The sequence below is a fragment of the Lygodium microphyllum genome, chromosome 19 (assembly GCF_053477565.2).
Source record: "Lygodium microphyllum isolate KBCC chromosome 19, Lygodium_microphyllum_v1.1.10, whole genome shotgun sequence".
Classification (NCBI taxonomy): domain Eukaryota; kingdom Viridiplantae; phylum Streptophyta; class Polypodiopsida; order Schizaeales; family Lygodiaceae; genus Lygodium; species Lygodium microphyllum.
This window is the reverse complement of record NC_141153.1, coordinates 120152847-120174407: the sequence shown is the minus strand read 5'-3', so window position 1 is coordinate 120174407 and position 21561 is coordinate 120152847.

Sequence of the window (21561 nt, the reverse complement as noted above, 5' to 3'; positions counted from 1 at the left end):
CCAGAAGCCAGAGCAAAAAAGCCCAATGCTGCAGATGCCGAGTCTAGGCAAGATCCAAAACAACAGAAGCTAGAGGCATCAACCACTACGACCCCTACTCCCATGCCATCTGGTGTCGACTATGACGCTTATGTGGCTGAGCTTCTAGCACAATTGGACAAGGCAAAAGAAGAAAATAAGATAGCCCTGGTGGAGTTAGAGAAAGAAAAGGAAACTTCGGTAGCCTTAAGGCTAGAAGTTTCAAAGCAAGGAGCCGACCGAAGAAGGGAAGTGAAAGTGCTACAAGATCAACTGTAAGCAAAGACCAAGGAAGCCCAGGACAATGAGAGCCGCCTAAGACAAAGGCTGGAAGATGAAGAGCAAAACCTGGTGGCAGAAGAGCAAAGCTTGAAGTTACTAGTGCAGCAGTATGCTCACTTGGAATGGAGAACTGCCAAATTGGAAAGGTACAGACAGATAGAAGCTCAGGAGGGCGAGCCAAGTGAGCGACAATAAGATTCCATAGCTTTCCAGCTATGGCATGAACTTGAAGAACAAGACAGATTGGAGAGGGAAATAGACTTCCTAGAGCAAGAAAGGCCAGGAGTTCCTGCAACAGAAGCACAAAGGCTGCAGAATGAGGCACAACGACTACAAGATGCATTGGAGATTACCAAGGGAGACATAGAGGCCCTCATGGCCATGGCCTTCACCCAAAGAAGATTGCATCTTGCAGAGATCCAAAGTCACGAGTAGCTTGTGCAAGAAAAGTAAGAGCTATTTGCTAAGGCAGAAAAAAGATTCAGTATTGCAAATCAGGCAAAAGAAATTGCTGAAGAACAGTTGGCTCGAAAATCTAGGGAAAGGAACCAACTCTGGTTCTTAACAAATGAGCAGCAGTAGGTTGTGACAACCTTAGCAAGTGAGCTAGAGGAGGGAAGAAAGAAGATGGACGAGAGAGCCAGTGAGTGGGAAAGAAACAATTTTGAAGGAGTTAGGGACTTAACAGGACACACAAAGGCAAGCCTTCCTCAACACAGTACTAGATGTTACCTAGGCGGAGGGCAATGATTCAATGGAGAACGTAAGAAGGAAGCTAGAACTGACCACCCGAGCACTAAAGTATGGCCTTCAAGAACGGGAGCTTCCAATAGGCACAGGAATCACAAAAGAGCAACAATTTCACTACCTACGCCATGCCAGCCTCTCCACTGTTGAGCTTAAGGAACTTAGGTTCGAAGAGCATGAGCACCCACCACCACCACCACAAGCGATTCCATCAGTTTGTTGAGCAAAATGTCTAAGAGGGTCTGGACTTTGAGCAGGATGCTGAAGAAGAGCAACAAAGAATACCTAGTCTTCCTCTACCAGACATCCCGCTTGAAGAGCCCAAAGATGCCCATATGCCCGAGCGTATTGTGGCAGCCAGAAGAATAAGACAAGAACTAGCAGAGAAAGCCTAACGCCGAGCACGATCACTGCCAAGACAATTCCTTGAAGAGCCTATGCCACTACGGGGGGGATCCTCATCCTATCTTGGCCTCATGAATTGGTCATATGGCATGAATGGGAGTTCCAGGCGAGGCCATTTGAACTTTCATTTACTTATCCACACTTTCTGGACCTTGCTTTGCCTCTAGGTATTCTAGTCAAGATCAAGGATTTGGCTAATGATCGTGTAAATAAGTGGATAGAGGAAAGAAGCATCAGAATAACCAGATGGAGGCAAGAGCCTAAAGACTACTGGCAAGATAAGGTAAACAGGGTTTCCAAAACCATCCAAGGCTACGAGGCACAACCGAAGTGGCGGAGGAGGATTTGCGATACCAATTTTGACACCTGGACCGCCTTCTGCAGCTCGCTCCCTATGAAGAATGTAACGACCCCATCTACATGCCCTACCCCCGTAGGCATGGAGTTGACTATGATCGAAATATTCATGGGGATTTTGACTTTCCTAAGATATATAATGTTAATGCCCGGAGCCCCGAGGAATGCCTAGTCTTTAGGTTAGAGGATCTCCTCCCATCTATCAACCGCTTCCTCGCAGATTTTTCTTCTTGCCCAGATCTAGCCTTCTTAACTACCTGTAATTATCTTAGGCTTATCAAGTTCCTACTAATGCAGAGACCCACAGCCAAGGAAGCCCACCTCCCTCCACTTTTTTTTACATCAACCTAGGGAATAGATAGTAGAGCCATGACTAGACTAATGATGAGGGCAACCCTGCTTCCCTCCTTTTGCCTAGAAATCTTAGAGGATACGAGTGATACCCGCTTCACGAGGTGCAATCATCATTTCTTGTCATCCACACCTCTGAAGGCCCGGGCCGGTATTAAAGAATATCTACAAAGTTGTGCATTCCTATCCCAATGCTTGCGACCACCTCGTAATCCAGTTGAAGGTGATTGGCATTAGCGAGGATATCTTCCTTGTATGCAATTCTTCAAAAAAAAAAAAGGCACGAGGGCTCACTTTACTCACTACACCTAGGGTTTACACCTAGTCCCTTCCGCACTTTATGCTTAGGGCACATCAAGAGCAAGACTTCCAGACCTGTCACCCTAAGTTTTGCACTACACCTCCAACAACACACGAACTGGGTCCTCAAGTGTGGGACATTACCAAGAGCTTACCCAAGGTTAGACCTATCTCCCAGTTCCACTACACATGCACTTACACCACACCGTGAGACAGACACACCCCTTAGGGAGTGCACAACTTTCTCTTGTAGGCTATGATCATGACTCAGTGAATGGCTACCCAGCTAAAGAAGATCATCCGCGACATCCGATAATGACCAAGAATTTTTCCCTGAGTCGGACAGGACACCACTACAGCAGCTTTAGGAGCTTTTGCATATTTCGATGGTTGGATGGACTAACATGCTTGATGTAGCAGACCATCTGCCTGTTGATGGCTACCATGACTCAACCAAATCAAGTATAAGGAATACTCAGTGATGGACCCACCATTGGCATAAATTTTGGAGCCTCATATTCTCCAAATGACTAGAGATGCCCATGCAAAACCTTTATCAACCGTTGCAAAATGGGAGCTACAAATGTGTGAGAAATGTCGAGCATCTTTATGAAGTCTAAAGCACACTGGAATCTCTCCCAGTCATTGTTAATCAAACTCCATCACCTCTCATTCACAACAGCACCTTTTGATTGTGGTCATCTACCCACCAGTTCCACTAAGCAACAACCCCAACTACCCCATTACTCCCCACTACAATGCCATGGGACTGGCACTCAGCTAGGAGGGGGGTAATGTTTACCGTAGCACCGAGGAGCGGAAAAATGGAGCAAAGAAGAGGAAAAATGGAAAAAGGAGATAACCGAAAGGACACAAGACAAAGGAAGGAAAAGGCACCTCAGATGGAAGTTAGACCCTGAAAATTTTGAATGAAGACCTCTCCAGAAGGCCTCAAAGTCACCTCGAGAAAAGAAAATAGTAAAAGCGCACCATTAATTGTGAAAGCGCTCCCGAATCCTTGTAAAAGAGTGCCATGCTCACTTTTGTGCAAATTGTATGCACTAGTTGGGAATGGGATAAGTTAGAATGGTGGGAAATAGGAAAAGAGGGCCTACCGGCCATGTAAAAAGTGGGGATGACTGCCCAAAAATAAGGGCATATATATAAAGTTCAAAAGTAAATGAGAAGCTCATTCTTGTGTGTGACCAAAGCTTCTTCTTCTTCTTTTCTTGTTTCTTGCCTTCTTTCTTGTGCTTGAGTGAGGGATTTAAGGGAGTGTGAGGGAGTGAGGGTTTGAGAGTGAGGGATCGTGGAGAAGAAGCTCCCCATCTTCTCTCTTCATCTTCTCTTCTTCTCTTCTCTTCTCTTCTCTCACGCCGCTATGGAGGATGGAGCTTGAGGGAGAGGGCTTGAGGTTGTTTGAGCTTGCCGCAAGGATCGTGGAGCTATCAGAGTGCAAGAGAGAGGAGGGAACTCGATTGAGCATCAAGGAGTGAACTCGATCGAGCATCGAGGTAAGCTCACTACACCCATGAGGTAGGCGTTGCGCATCAGCTATGTGAGAGGTAGCCATGGCCGCTTGGATTGAAACACTTGATCAATAAGCGGTCCGTAGGTCTCGGGGTAGAGCTCCGTAGCCCCCCTCCATTAAAAGTATACAAAAGTTTTTTTAAAAAAATTAATCACTCTTTAATTATAAGATTTTTTACAAAGATTCCACTATCCCAAGGATATGTGGAGAAGCACATTGCTTACATGTCAATGAGTTTTCACTACAAGTCCAAACCTTTCTATTATCTAACTTGAAATAGAAGTTGCACACAGGCTCATTGGACATTAATTGGATTTTTTGTATCAGAAAAGAAATGGGCCAATGACTCTCTACATTGACTACAAAAGGATTATGACCATTCCACAAGATAATTACATCTACTATGAGAGTTGTATGTGTCTCATCTTGGATATCTTGATCCAAGCTTATCCACTCCCCTTGCAAAAGTCACCATCTTCTATATCTAAAGCAAATGTACAGAGTTTGTCTAGCAATGAAATACTTGTACTTAAAATAGAAACTATGGTAGGTAAAACTGACTAACACAACAATTCATCTAAGCAATACCTTTATTGATTAAATCAAGGTATACAATTCAATAAAAAAGGTTTGCCTAAATGTAAGATTTTATTGGTTTACCCTATACATGATTATCTCATTAAAATGTGTTCTTTTGACCTGCCATGACTCACCCAATAGGTCGACTAATTGATTCCTCAAACGAACACTTGCATTAATAAATAATCTTTGTTTTCTTCAAAACCTCACATGAACCAAAAACATGTGCAAACAATGAAAATGGAATAAATAAACTAGGATGCACAACTTTGGAGCATGTGGTAGGTTTTATAGCACTATTGATGTCAATTTTTATATTGGACTTATATGTTTCTAAAAACTCTAAGCTACCAATCAACTATTCAAAACTACAAAATGGTGGCAATGGGAGATGCTATAATATTTGATTTTCTACTATATACAATGAATTATAAAGAAAGATATTTTGAGTTGGAAGTTGACTTGTAGAGTTAATATCATAGATTAAAGAATCTATGTCTATATGTCAAACATGTATCTTGTTGCTCAAACATTCTACATTTTGCCATTCATGCAGAGTTGATGGATATAGAGTTGTCAATAAAACACACATGAATTAGAATAATATAAAGATTATAAAAAATAACTTTGATACAAAAGAATAAAAAATGATAAAATTTAAAAACTTAGTGTTTTGTTTATATTTTACAATGTAGCTCTAGTCGTGTAAACATATTTATTTATGCATGTGTTGAATCAATAGTCTTGTTACTATACTTATTCTATTAAACATTTTTCTAAGCTCTAAAATTCTATATTTTGCTAGGTCTGAAACATCCTTACACTTGATCTTGAAACTATCTCAAATGCTTGGGTGCATCAAAATCCAATCCAACTTGTAGTAATTATCAAAAATCCAATTACTGCTAATATCTTTCCTGTTAAAGACCTCCATTGCAAGGATGTCACTAATGTTTTCTCTTCGTGAAGATATCTATATAAACCAAATACAAAAGCTACCTATCAATAACTTCTTATGTAATACCATATTAGAGAATTTGAGAATTTTACAAGTCCCAATTTCAAATAAGTGATAAATATTAGACCACATGGCTAAATCTTGATTTATATTTGAAAGTGAAATTTAGAAAGATAGCTTATACAATATTTAGATTAGACTCCACCTTTAAGTAAGAAAACATGATTTGATCATGTGATCAAATAATGAAGGTATTGGGGGTTCCTAAAGTGCATCAAAATTTTGAAATTGTCTAATAACACTATATTAAGGAATTCGAAAATTCTTATATAGTTTGAAAATTTCCAATATAGTTAATATATTTGACTACATGACCAAATCTAATTGTCCCTTTACTACTTGAAAGTGTAGTCTACCCTAATTGCTATATAGGTTGTTTTACCAAGTCTCACTTTGAAGTATATGTTAAGATTTAGCCACATGGCCAAATCTTTATTCCTTATTTTCCAAAATAATCTAATATGGTGTTTAATATAATTTAATGTATTTTCATTATTACATGTAATTGAACTTATTCATATATAGAATCATTAGTATAACAATATTTTCATGCACAAGCATCCTTTTGTCATTTAACATATACAATTCTAATATTATGCAATGCTATGAGACTGCAACATTGATGTTATCTCATGCTATTCTATGGTTTTAGAATCTTTGAAAAATTATCCTAACAAGATTAAAAACTAACAAAATCTTTTCTTTTTCATAGTTTTCTAATTGTAGACTTCTAAATACAAAAACTATTAACATTGTAAACTTAATGTTTGAATCTATACTAGATACTTATTTTCATTGATCATAACTAGATGTCAATAATAATAATTCATAAAAAATACTTACAATTATGTTTTTTAAAGATATTTAATCACTACAGAGAGAAATGTGTCTGAGAAACTTTGTAGCCCTCAATCTCAAGCCTGTTAAAAAAGAAGTCAAATTTTGGATAATAGGTGTATCTCACTAAGACCGAGGCCTAGGCTATAATAGCAAAATGTAGTTTAACTCAGAATATGTATAATTTGTAAATGTTATCTCCCAATGCAATAAAGTTTAACCATGGAGCACTGGAATATGACCCATAAAGAACACATTGAATATATATATCTATCATAGTAAAGTTGAAGTAACGACCACATAATATATCTATCAATAGAGTGAAAGTTGCTTTGTGGATCCTCTTCTAGAAGTAACTCGTAAAAACAAAGATTTGCTGGTTGTCTTAACATTATTACTAGTTATACAATACATTACTATATATGTAACTAGATAGGGCTTTGATTTACTAGATACTATCTAGCAAAAGAGATTTAATAGTTAGTAGGAACTCATTATTCTAAAATTATGTAGTTATAACTAGCCAATGTTGCATTTTTCTACTTTGGTTGACCTTCTTACCAGTTATAATAGGAATTTCCTATATAGGAAGTGGTTCATAGTTCCTTGTGTTAGCCATCCTTTATTGGCCGCCTAGTTGGATGGACTATGGGCTGTGGGCTACTATTGTTGCAGATGTGCGACTTCGATAAATCGATCAATCTATTCGTGTCCAACCATCCTTTGTTGAGTTCTATGTAGTTGGCTTTGGAACTAATGCCCCAATGTTGAAATATTTGATTGCGGAAAATATGTAGCTGGTATAATACTAGTACTCACTTATACCATAACGACTCGTAATAATATCGTTGCTGTTCGACTAATTAGAAAGGTGATGAAGAAGAGCGGTCGACTGCGCATTGGTATCATCAGCATATAAACACAGTGCGTTACGATACTTCAGTCCATTCAGAGGGATTCCAGCGCCTTGGAGGGGTATCGTCATCGAGATTTCATCATCGACAATATCTACCGAGTTACAATGCCCCAGAGCAGGTCAGTATCAGGATTGCTTGGGACTTCAGTCTCATTGTGCGCGCTAGGCGCAATGCTTGGATCGGTTGCTTATGCGCCCGCAGACAAGTGCCACAAGCAGAGAGTCCAGCAGCTAATTCACAATGCCAGCTCGTCGCATGAGGCTGAGCGCTCTGGGGACCACGTCCATGTTAGCCATAATTGTTGTTGTTGTTGTTGTTCTTCTTCTTCTTCCTCTCCAGATGATCATATTACCACTTCCAAGTACAGCCAACCAGCCCCACCTGCGAAACAACAGGTCATTCGTGGACCGCTACCACCCGCACCGTGTTGGCTCTATTGCAGCTTATGATTCTTAATGGATGTATCATGGCAGTCGAAGGGTATAATAGTATGGGCGTTTGTAAATTTAGAAAATGGAGAACATTGTGCGTCCGTTTGGTCAATCTTAACCCTGATTGAGTAGTGACTATTAAACCCTAATGTGCTCTTTCAACTCTTTGGTCCTGAGCTAGGACAAAAGGACCATAGTCATCATCCAAGGTGCACAACTGGTAACAAGTGTTGGTCAAATTGTAATCCCTTGTTTTGAATCAATGCTTCGGAATCTTATTAAATAATGTGTCATGGCAGTCAAAAGGAGTAAGATAATTGCTTGTAACTTTCCATCAAATTTGATAACATTGAGTGTTTGTTTCATCAACCTTAACCTTTCGGATGATGTTAAGACTCCAATGTAAAGACAAGATGACAATGTGACACAAAGAACTTTGGTTGCTTTTGCTAATAAGATATTCCGATGTAAATACATATGCTCAATACATTTGAAAAATTATCAAATCGTTGCAGCTTGATTTGTTGTTGATTTGATGAATGAAAAGCATAAAGTCCATGACAATAGGACCAATAGCAATGAAAGGATGAGAGGCTTCTTGAATGCATAATGATTGGGATCTTCTAGTTGGCATATTGTTTGTGTTAGGTTATAGTTAAGTTTTGTAGATCCTCTCCTAGAATAACAATCTTGGCCCCATAAACCACATTGCAATGCAAGCACAGGTGATCACATGGTTGATGTATCCTTGGTCTTAAAATCAAAACTAAAATGTTGTGCTACATGAGCTCAACATAGTGGGATGTTGGACAGACTCTTATTCGTTGAAGAGCTTTGATGCACAAGAATCAAACAACTACCTCTCACATAGTCTCTCATGTATGAATGCAAGCCTTTCTTTGTACTGATTGGCATGGCCTTCTTTCAATCCCATGAAGGATGCACTTTGTACACTCTGCGATCCAAGTGAGTGCTCCTTCAACTCTCAACCCTTAATAACCTCCAAACATAGAAGAGAATCATGAGCTTGTTAAGAGAGAGTGCGTAGAGAGAGAAGATGAGTAAAGCTTCACCCTCTTCATCCCTCGCTCTCACTCTCTTGCTTTCAATATCTCACTCTCACACTAACTTACTCTCTCACAATGAAAGTAGGAAGGCAAATGCACAAGGTTTGCACACACATGAATAGATTGTTCTTTTGATTCTCATAATTTTTATACATGGTTTCTAGGGTTAGAGTTTCCCCATCCCTCTTGGGCATTCAATCCACTTTAGGACCTCAAGATCAATCAGCTCTCATTGCATGCTTTTCCTACGATGGTGAGGATGAACTAGAACCTTTGAACCAATTTTTCCACAAGAGCTTATGCTATCATTACCACTCTCGGGATAATATCCAGCTTATGGATTTACACGATTAGTTAATATAGCTATTCCAATCATTCAACAATTTAAATATGTATATGCTTGGTGCACATTGTATTGTGATTGATAATCAACAAACTATTTTAAAAAATTTAGGCTCTATCTCCTCCTTGCTTGAACATTGCATGCCGAGTGCTTCTTGCAGTTAACAATTATACATAGTGACAAATGTGTCACTAAAAACACACAAATCCCTTCTTTCTTTCCACAACCTACCTATAACCTACTCAGTAGGGAGGATAATGGGAAGCAACAACACAAGGACATGGCTTGGTGTGTCACTTGCATGGCCTCTTTACACATAGTGATACCCACACACATTGAGTGCATCCATATGCACGTGTGCTTCACGCTATATGCATCCATATTCTAGAATATGTCCACCTACTTATTGTGTATCCATAGTGCACCCATTGTAACATTTCAACATGCTTGTAGCCCTATGTAGAGCAAGTGTAGTGCACTTGACAAGTTACACTCTCTAGTGCAGCCTATGGTGCAGCCATCACCTCGTGTGCATCCATCTACCACTTCTTTGTGCTATGTACCCAACCACGTGATTGTGCACTCAGTATTTCTCATTATGCATCCACCCTTTCACTATAACCCACTTCAATCCATTGTGCACTCATCCTCTCAAGGAATCACACACAGATGATTGTCCTATGCATCTACCTAGTGGCATAGTACATCCCACCTACACAGACAATGCTACACATACCTAGCACCCACTAGACACCTTAACCCCTATGGTAACCTACACATGCTCTATAACCATAGTCCCTTTTCTCTCTCCACATTTTGATCCAATCCAAAGAAAGGAAGGATAACCGAATGTGTGAGAGGGGTGGATTACCTTTCTAACACATTATGGTATGTGCATCCACATGTATCCATGTGTATTTACATACACTTGCGTGCATCCCTGTGTATCATTGCCCATACTTCTTGACAGCTTAGTATATCCATCCACCAATCTCACCCACCTTCATCTTTGTACATCCGTCAACCCATATAATGCAACCACCTAGTGCATTTATCCACTGTGCATCTCTGTGTAGATTCCTATATCTAGGTGTGTATTTGTGCACTTGTTTATATCAGTATAGCAAGCATCACACCTATGCATATCAACCCACTCCACTGTGCTTATGCATTCTTACACACTCAACTGTGTGCATCCAAATACCCATGTGCACCCATCACATCTAATAGTGCATCCTATTGATGCCAGGAGGCATATTCCACGGTGGATTCCGTGAGGTTTTACGGTGGATTCCGTAAACTTAGATGACCGGGGCTCATACGCAAAGAGGATTCTTTGTGCGAGAAGTTGATGGGGACGCCTGTTCTTTTCGGGCGTTTCATTAATTTAGTGTGTACATGGGTGATTCCATAGCGGGTGATTCCGCAAAATGCATATTAAATTAATAAACGTTTATGAGTTTAGAGTGCGCACTCGTAATAAATTAAGGTTAGGATTTATTTCTAACCAGTTGATTTATTTATGTAGCTGAAGACTGCTAGGTATTCACTTTTGTCGGTTTAGTTGTGTTATTTTACTAACGATTGTGAATGCTTCAGTTGATGTGTAGAGATAGCAGCAGTGGCGGAGGAAAGCATTGGAGTCTAGCGGGTTTTCGACCTTTGGACTATATTTTGATAGGCGCCACGCCTATATTTTGATTATGTCTATAGAGACATCGACTATTTATTATTATTTTGTATGCGCTTATGCGCCTGGATATGTTATTTTTATTTGGACATTGAGATTGGGCGTGCCAGACTCTTTGGGCACCGTCCATTAGCTTTATTTTCCTATTTTTGGTAGAAAGCAAACTCAAAAGCTAAAAGCTTGTCATATTTTTGTAATTGGGCTATTTTTGAGCAAAAAGATTGGAAATATATATTAAATACATGCTTTGTGAAGCGCTCACACAAGGCATGGGGGAGATTCAACCCAATTTGTCTCTTGTCTCATGTCGTGCTTGTTTTTACATTGATTTTTGTGCTAAAAAGTAGAGTGTTTTGTTCTTGGGGACCTTTGGGAATTCACTACGTGAGCTACCTGCGTCCGATCTGCGCACCAGTGGTATCAGAGCGGAGCAGAGATCAAGGGCTTCCAATCGCTACCAATCTCGGGCGAAGGCGGAGCTCCAGGAACAAACGGCCTCTACAGTCAATCTCGTCGCGAACCGTCGATACAGGCAGACTTCTGGCGATCAAGAACCCCTGTTTCCACTCTCAGATCGCGAAGGACCACTCTCTGTCGGCGGAGGACCACTCCCTCAACTCCATGAACAAGTCGTGATAGAACAGTGAGAAATTTCTTATCTTCTTCATTAACAAAGCTTAAGTACAAAGCTTAAGAACTTAAGAGAAGCTTGATAAGCTTCAAAACGTCTCATCGTGATCAAGAAGTGGAGCCCCGAAAATCGCGCAAAGGAAAAAACGGCCCCTCCCCCCCCCACGATCAGAAAAACGGCGGCCTTCTTCTTATTATTAGCTTAAGCTTAATTTATTAAGCTTAAGTCATTAAGCTACTCTCAAGTCAAACAAGGCAGAGAAGTCACCAAACTCCGGGTCCTGCGCATCAGAAGACAAGTTTCGCAAGTCGACACTAATCAAGTCTTGCAAGTTCTGCAAGTCGGCTAAGTCCAGCAAGTCAACAACCCTGCAAGTCTGTTAAGTCTGCAACTCTGCAAGTCAGACTAAATCAGAACTGACTAACGCTCGAAACTCCTAGAAGACTTGTTCGTTTGCAAAAACTCAGAACTGGAAAGTTGTTCGCAGCAAGCTGTTTTACCTATCTGCAAGTTCGTTGAAGTACTTTTAGCAAACGGAGACAGAAATATTTCAGAATTTCTGAAAATTGAAGAAGAAAATACCCAAAATACATAGCCTTGTAACCCCAAATTTGAGCTACGCTCATCCCGCTAACTGATTTTGAGTGAGAAAGGTTTGTTGAGTTTTACAGGATGACTACCCCACATATGGATGATCCTATGGCTGAAGACGACCTACCCGAGCCTACCATGGAGCAAAAGCTGGATCTTATCATGTTGCAATTAGACGAAGAGCGAAGAGCTAGGCAAGCCTTGCAAGCGCAATTGACAAAGCTACAAGGAGCGTCCACTGATAAAGAAGAACCTCAAGCTGAAGATTTGATACGCCGTACCATCGACGCCACTCTTGAAGCACAAACCATTCGCAAGGAATCCAAGATAAGTAAACGAAGTTTCAAGTTTCGCACTTTCAATGGCATAAGAGAGGGAAAGACTGTTTTATCATTCATTAGCCAGTTTGATGACTATTTCCATGAGGAAACTTATCCTGAGAAAGATAAAATCAAGTGTGTTACTAATCATCTGATAGATAGAGCATCACTTTGGTGGACTGTCGTCCGCAAGAGCATAGAATGTCCTGCTACATGGGAAGATTTTAAGAAGAAGTTCATGCAAAATTTCCTTCCACCGCAATTTCATGAGAAGGCAATCAAGCAATGGGATTTACTGCAACAACGCGACCGTGAGCCTATACCACAGTATACAGAGCGTTTTTGGAATGCACTCCTACAGCTACGCATGCTTGAAGACGTACCAGAGACGACACATAAGCGGAAGTACATGTCTGGACTTCTTGGACATTACTACGCTGAGGTGAATATGTTCAAGCCTGCTACTCTTGAAGATGCCATCTCCTTAGCTCACGACACTGAAGATAAGTTACGTGGAAGAGATCGACGACCACAGCCATTCCAAGCAAACGGTAATTATGGATCTAAACAATTCAATTCAAATTTCAGAAGGTTTAATCCAGGTCGTTTTTCATCACCATCTTTCCGCAAGAATTGGCCTAAACCACCTACATTACCATCCACTGTCAATCCAAATCCTAAGCCTATCCAACAAGCAAATCCAAATATACCCAGACTCCCAGCCATTGCAAATAATGTGACCAAAGCCAAGCCTATCGTATGTTACAAGTGTCACCAGCCAGGCCATCTCGCAGCAAATTGTCATTCAAAGAAGCCATCAGCACATATCAACTACCTTGGAGCTATGGACGAGGACGAGCATGAGGATATGCCGGACTTCACTGAAGAAGAAGACGATCCTACTACTACTTCCGACACTTTACCAGGTATGCCTACTTTACATTCATTGTTGACTATGAAATGTATGGTGCATGGAAAAGAAAGAAGTGTATTGCATGATGACGGTAGTACGCATGACTTTATTTCAGCAAAATTGGTAAAGGAATTGAAATTGCATACTGTACCTACGCACTATCGCATAAAAGCTGCATTTTTAGGTACTAGGTACAATGGCACACAAGAAGTTCAAAATTTAGAAATTCAAATTGGTCCATATATTGAAAGAAGAAATTTCTTAGTTGTCCCATTACAGTCTAGCGACATTATTCTAGGAATGCCATGGAGACACCAACATAATCCCAATATAGATTATTCCACACACACAATGAATATTAATTTTCAAGGAAAATCTATTACATTATTTGGTATGCATGCATCTCATATGTTTCCACTGCTTTCGCATACTCAAGCAAAACGTGCACTACGCAAGAATACTAAATCATATCTCATTTGGGTGAATGAATTGCACGCAAAAGAAACTCATATGCACCCTAGGCATAAGGAATTTCTTGCATATTTTAAGGATTGTTTTGCAGAAGACCTACCACCAGGTTTACCTCCATCACGTCCAGAAGACCATAAGATTGACCTAATACCTGGCACACAACCACCTTGCAAAGCCCCATATAGGCACAATCAAATAGAGCAAAAAGAAATCCAGAGTCAAGTAGAAGAATTACTAAATAGAGGTTTAATTCGACCTAGCAGTTCTCCATTCGGTGCACCTGTGCTCTTAGTCAAGAAAAAGAATAATACTTATCGGATGTGTATTGACTACCGAGCATTAAACAAGATCACTGTAAAGAATAGGTATCCTATACCTAGAGTTGATGACCTTATGGACAAACTGCAAGGATCTTCTATTTTTAGTAAAATTGACCTTAAATCTGGATATCATCAGGTGAGGTTAGATAGATCCGACATATTTAAGACTGCATTCAGGACACAGTTTGGCCATTACGAATTCTTAGTTATGCCATTCGGATTAACTAATGCACCTGCCACTTTCAGTAGAATGATGAATCGTATTTTTCTAAAATATCAATATTGTGTGATTGTTTTCTTTGATGATATTTTAGTGTTCAGTCAAAGTGAAAAAGAGCATTATGAGCATTTATCATTAGTTTTTCAATTACTGAAAGAAAATCAATTGTTTGCAAATCCTGACAAGAGTGAATTCTTTAAGACAGAAATAGAATATCTAGGTCATATTGTATCAAAAGAAGGAATAAAAGTTGATCCTAAGAAAATTGACGCAATATTGCATTGGCCTATTCCTAAAAATGTACATGAATTACGCTCATTCCTTGGTCTTGCTAGTTTCTATAGGAAGTTTGTACGTAATTTCTCATTACTTGCTTTACCACTGACCAAACTTCTTAAGAAAGGTATTGTTTATCAATGGACTGAAAACCAGCAGAAATCCTTTGATTTACTTAAACGTGCATTGACCAATGCCCCTGTCCTACAATTGCCTGACTTTAACAGACCATTCTTTCTAGTTGTGACCGATGCTAGCGGATCAGGAATAGGAGCTGTGCTAATGCAAGATAACCATCCAATAGCATATTCTAGTTCTAAGCTGAAACCCTCTGAGCTTAAATATTCCACCTATGACAAGGAACTCTTAGCAGCTGTTCAAGCATTAAAACAATGGAAGCATTATTTAATGGGTTCAGAATTCATGATAAAGACCGACCAGCAAAGCATTAGACATCTACTTAGCCAACCCCAAATTTCTGACCGCCATATCAAATGGGCTTCATTCATTCAAAGTTTCCATCCTATCATTCAATACCAACCTGGAAAAGAAAATGTAGTTGCTGATGCATTGAGTAGAAGACCTGCACTTCATAACATTTCTATCATATCTTTTGATTCTTTGATTGCTATGAAAGACACATATCACCAGGATATTACTTTTCATTCTGATTGGCAAAAATTAGTTCAAAATAATTTCATTCCTGTTGATTCATTGTCATATAATGATGGATTCATGTTCTTTGAAAAGAGACTGTGTGTTACTATTTCATTCCGATCTTTTGTTTTAAATGAAATTCATTGTCCCCCATATCAAGGTCATAGAGGTATCATCTCTACATTACGCATGTTAACTGAAGATTTTTATTGGCCGCATATGGATGCAGATGTGTCTAATTTTGTTTCTGAATGTCTGATTTGTCAAAGAATAAAAAGACATCATGGTAAACAGTATGGGTTATTAATGCCTTTATCTATTCCATCTAAACCTTGGGAACATATATCTATGGATTTCATTACTGGCTTACCAAATACTAAATCTAACCATGACATGATTTGGACAATTGTAGATAGATTTAGTAAGCAAGCATATTTCATTGCATGTAAGAAAACTTTAACAGCATCACAAGCAGCACAGTTATTTTTGAAAACTATTTTTACTAACCATGGATTGCCGAAAGTGATTATTTCAGATAGAGATTCTAGATTTTGTAATAATTTCTGGATTACACTGTTTGCAAATCTAGGCACAAAGATTGATTTCTCATCTGCATTTCATCCAGAAACAAATGGACAAACAGAAGCCACAAATAGCACTATTTTAGATCTTTTACGTGCATACACTATCTCTAAACCTCAGACATGGGATACTCATTTACATTTATTACAATTTGCATATAACAATACACCGCACACATCTACAAAGAAAGCACCTTTTGAAGTTATTTATGGACATAGATTATCTACACCTGTTGCATCTTTGTCTAATAGAATACAAAGTGCCGATGATATTGCTGTTATGCATAACACTATTTTTGATGAGGTCAAGGATATGATTGCTAAAGCCCAACAATCATATACCAAACAAGCCAACAAGAAAAGACAAGCCATGAATTTCAAAGTTGATGATTATGTTTGGCTTAGAATAGAAAAGCGTAGACTGCAAAGTGTAGATAGACATCCAGTTGTCAAATTAGCCCCTAGATTCTACGGACCATTTAGAATCATTCATAAGATTAATGACAATGCATTCAAGTTAGAACTGCCATCTCATTGGAAAATTCATAATACCTTTCATATTAGTTTATTGAGACCATTTAGAGGACAATTACCTATCCACCCTGTCTATGAAAACCCACCTTTACTAGAAGAAGAGACTGAAATCCTTGAACCAGAAGCCATCATAGACACTCATTACATGACCACTAGAACTGGCCGAAGGTACTCTAGATATCTCGTGAAATTTAAGAACCATCCTGTAGAAGAAGCACAATGGATGCATGCTAGAGACCTAAATGCTTTCCCCACTCTGTTAGCTCCACATTGAGCTAATAGCAATTGAGGTCAATTGCTATCCCACCCCGGGGGTATGATGCCAGGAGGCATATTCCACGGTGGATTCCGTGAGGTTTTACGGTGGATTCCGTAAACTTAGATGACCGGGCTCATACGCAAAGAGGATTCTTTGTGCGAGAAGTTGATGGAGACGCCTGTCCTTTTCGGGCGTTTCATTAATTTAGTGTGTACATGGGTGATTCCATAGCGGGTGATTCCGCAAAATGCATATTAAATTAATAAACGTTTATGAGTTTAGAGTGCGCACTCGTAATAAATTAAGGTTAGGATTTATTTCTAACCAGTTGATTTATTTATGTAGCTGAAGACTGCTAGGTATTCACTTTTGTCGGTTTAATTGTGTTATTTTACTAACGATTGTGAATGCTTCAGTTGATGTGTAGAGATAGCAGCAGTGGCGGAGGAAAGCATTGGAGTCTAGCGGGTTTTCGACCTTTGGACTATATTTTGATAGGCGCCACGCCTATATTTTGATTATGTCTATAGAGACATCGACTATTTATTGTTATTTTGTATGCGCTTATGCGCCTGGATATGTTATTTTTATTTGGACATTGAGATTGGGCGTGCCAGACTCTTTGGGCACCGTCCATTAGCTTTATTTTCCTATTTTTGGTAGAAAGCAAACTCAAAAGCTAAAAGCTTGTCATATTTTTGTAATTGGGCTATTTTTTAGCAAAAAGATTGGAAATATATATTAAATACATGCTTTGTGAAGCGCTCACACAAGGCATGGGGGAGATTCAACCCAATTTGTCTCTTGTCTCATGTCGTGCTTGTTTTTACATTGATTTTTGTGCTAAAAAGTAGAGTGCTTTGTTCTTGGGGACCTTTGGGAATTCACTACGTGAGCTACCTGCGTCCGATCTACTGCATATTCCACGGTGGATTCCGTGAGGTTTTACGGTGGATTCCGTAAACTTAGATGACCGGGGCTCATACGCAAAGAGGATTCTTTGTGCGAGAAGTTGATGGGGACGCCTGTCCTTTTCGGGCGTTTCATTAATTTAGTGTGTACATGGGTGATTCCATAGCGGGTGATTCCGCAAAATGCATATTAAATTAATAAACGTTTATGAGTTTAGAGTGCGCACTCGTAATAAATTAAGGTTAGGATTTATTTCTAACCAGTTGATTTATTTATGTAGCTGAAGACTGCTAGGTATTCACTTTTGTCGGTTTAATTGTGTTATTTTACTAACGATTGTGAATGCTTCAGTTGATGTGTAGAGATAGCAGCAGTGGCGGAGGAAAGCATTGGAGTCTAGCGGGTTTTCGACCTTTGGACTATATTTTGATAGGCGCCACGCCTATATTTTGATTATGTCTATAGAGACATCGACTATTTATTATTATTTTGTATGCGCTTATGCGCCTGGATATGTTATTTTTATTTGGACATTGAGATTGGGCGTGCCAGACTCTTTGGGCACCGTCCATTAGCTTTATTTTCCTATTTTTGGTAGAAAGCAAACTCAAAAGCTAAAAGCTTGTCATATTTTTGTAATTGGGCTATTTTTGAGCAAAAAGATTGGAAATATATATTAAATGCATGCTTTGTGAAGCGCTCACACAAGGCATGGGGGAGATTCAACCCAATTTGTCTCTTGTCTCATGTCGTGCTTGTTTTTACATTGATTTTTGTGCTAAAAAGTAGAGTGCTTTGTTCTTGGGGACCTTTGGGAATTCACTACGTGAGCTACCTGCGTCCGATCTGCGCACCACCTATGCACCTGTATATATCCATGTATCCAATTACATTAGTGCATCTGCGCGAGTATCCATTTGCACACTCATGTGCACCCATTTACACCCTATTTTATCCATCAACACACATACATTCATTTGATGCACTAGCACATCTCTTTGCACACATAACCCATTCCATGCACAAATTGCACTTATGCACCAACCATATGTAGTGCATTAGTATACTAGATACTTGCTTAGGGACACCTTGTGCGTAAGTACCTTGTACCCTTACCATATGTAGTCTTAGGCACATCCCATTGTAGTGCACATATGCTAAGTACATATTGCACCACTTATACATACAATCATACTGCTAGGCTAAACCTACCTTGCAGTACAACACACATTTACATTAGGCACTTGCACTCTTTTTTCCACATAATCACACTTAGCCCACATTACATCTAGCATATGAACATGTTAATGCACCTACACCTGTGAACACAAGGTACCATAAGCACCCTTGAGCATAGAAACACTAGGTTGCACAATGAACCGCACACACACATACTAATCCACACATCTACCTAGGATCCACACACCTACACATTCACATTAGATCTCTTATCCATGCATATATAGGTCTAGGCATGTAGGTTAGATTGCACTATTGTATGTGTAAAACTTCATTGTGTGGTGAACTTTGAGCTATGGATACAAAAGTCAAAGTACCTATATAAGGATCCCAAGGAAAGAAAGACCTGTGATAGAGGAGCCAATGAATCCAAAAATCAAATTACAAGTAGTGAACAAATACTAGAATCTTAGGAGCCAACAGAAGAAAAGGATATCAAAGTTCTTAACATCATTGTTGACTTATCATCAAGATTTAATGGGGTGTTTGGAAAGAGAGAAAGCCTTCTTACACACTATTAACTTGTAGATAACTAAAATCAAGGAAAGATGTAATCTTTACTTATGATAGTCAACATATGATTGTGCAAATTAGAGCCAATAGAAAAACAAACTCTTGGGAAGCATAAATGAGAACTAATGCATCACAAGCCAGAAACCCTAGTGCCAACAAAAAGTTTTAAATAACTTCACGGATGCATTGGATTCTTCTCAGTACACTATTATATAAAAATTCTACACAATGATCTCAAAAGGCATATAGTTAATGTACCCTCCCAATAAGAAGTCATATGGTTGAGTATCCTCCCATTGCCAAAATGGAAATGACCAATGTACTCAAGCTACATTATTAACTATGATGCAAAGAAAGCAAAAAGAAAAGTAAAAAGACACATGAAAAAGCAGAAAAAGGTGGCTTGACTGAAGAAATACGAGCAAGAAATGCCAAAAGAGCAAGGACAACCTTAAAAGTTTAGGGCAAGTGCAAAAGAGGAAAGGCACATTTTAAATGCAAAAATGCACCATAATTTTCTATAAGAGAGCACCAGGCTCCCTCATGTTCAATTTGTAGATATAGATGGGTATGGATAAAGGTACAATGTAAGTAGAAAGGAAATAGGAAAAGAGTACCTAGGCTAAAATGACAGGGCATGTAAAAAAGGGATGGGTGCCCAAAGTGGATTAGGGTTTTGTATCAAAGGTAAAAAGTGAATGAAGAAGCTCATTCTTGTGTGTGGCCAAAACTAGCTCTCTTCCTCCTCTTCTTCTTCTTGCTCTTGCTTTTTGAGCTTGTGCTTGAGAGAGGGAGTGAGGGAGTTAGTGTATGAGCATGAGGGACCATGGTGAAGAAGCTCTCCATCTTCTCCTCTCTTCTTCTTCTTTTCTCTTCTCTTCTCTTATCTCGCACTTTTAGAGCATTTAGGGTCAAAAGTCTACCACGAGGGTAAGAGACATCAGGGTAAAGGGAGATTTAGGGAGAGGAGTATGCTGAAGAGAAGGGACTTAAAGTAATAGAAGATGTAGAAGAATACTCACAAAGATGAAGCCTGTCAGTTTATTTCTACATTATGAGAAGATAAATCTCTTGTAGACAAAAATGTCCATATAACAATACATTCGTCTATGTTGCTTAGACGACTGATCTGATGCCTGCATTGGCTCTGAAATGTAGGTAAAGTACCCGTACACCTGGCCAAAATTCTACCAAATCACTCAGGCTTCTTCATTTCCTAGTTTGGAGTGATATTCATTGCCTAAAAACTGTGATCGCACATTGCGCGATTTCGCCAATCCTTCTTATTACATAAAATCCTCCCAAAATGGCTGAAAGCTACTTGCTTTCTTTTACATGTCATCCTATTTTAGATTTAACTATAGTTTTTGGATTTTTACAAGAGATAATATCTAAAATATCAAAAATTGGCTAAACTTGCTCAAAAATCTAGTATTTTTGAACCATCCACACTATAGACACTAATATTAATGACTAAAATGGCATTGTCTCTCTAGATAAATAAGAAAGCCGAATGACAATGCATTCTAGAGTTCTTCACACTATGGCTGTGTAGCAACATGACATCCACCCCCTCCTAACTTGCACATCCTCTGGCATGTGCAAAGTCTTATGGATCTTGAGTGTCATAAGAAGTAACCTCTGCCATGTCAATGTCTTCATCTTCTACCTCTTCTTCTTCCATATTCTCATGTTCATGCTCGGTAAAATCTTGAATGGCTTCATACATCTCTAAAGTGTCAATATAAATAACCTCTTTTTCATCCCTATTTTCAACATTAATAGCTGCAAAATTTCAGCCATTGTATCAACATCAAAACCAGCCCTCAAATACCTTCATTTGTAGCCATCAAACCATATGTCTTCAACTCTTTTTCAGCCCATCGTACATATTTCTTTTCAGCCCTACACATGGCTAAAATATTCTTAAAATTGCTAAGACTACATCTTGTCAATTCCTGCATTCCAGACAGAAACATAGTTTTCTCCTTTCTTGGAGGCATAATTAAATTCCTAGAGGCACTGCCATAGCCTCCACTTACAATAGAGCTATGTAAAAACCCTTAAACTCTCATGTATTAGGTGGCATGAGATTATCCTGTAGCCTATCCCGATTAAAATTGGTCAACACCCTTTCGAATCTTGGCAATTTTTTGTCTTCCTAAGCTACTTGAATAGTATTCCTCCACAAATTAAGGTCTCATAGTCTCAAATTCTACCCCAAACACAGAAAAGTAATGCCCAAGTGATG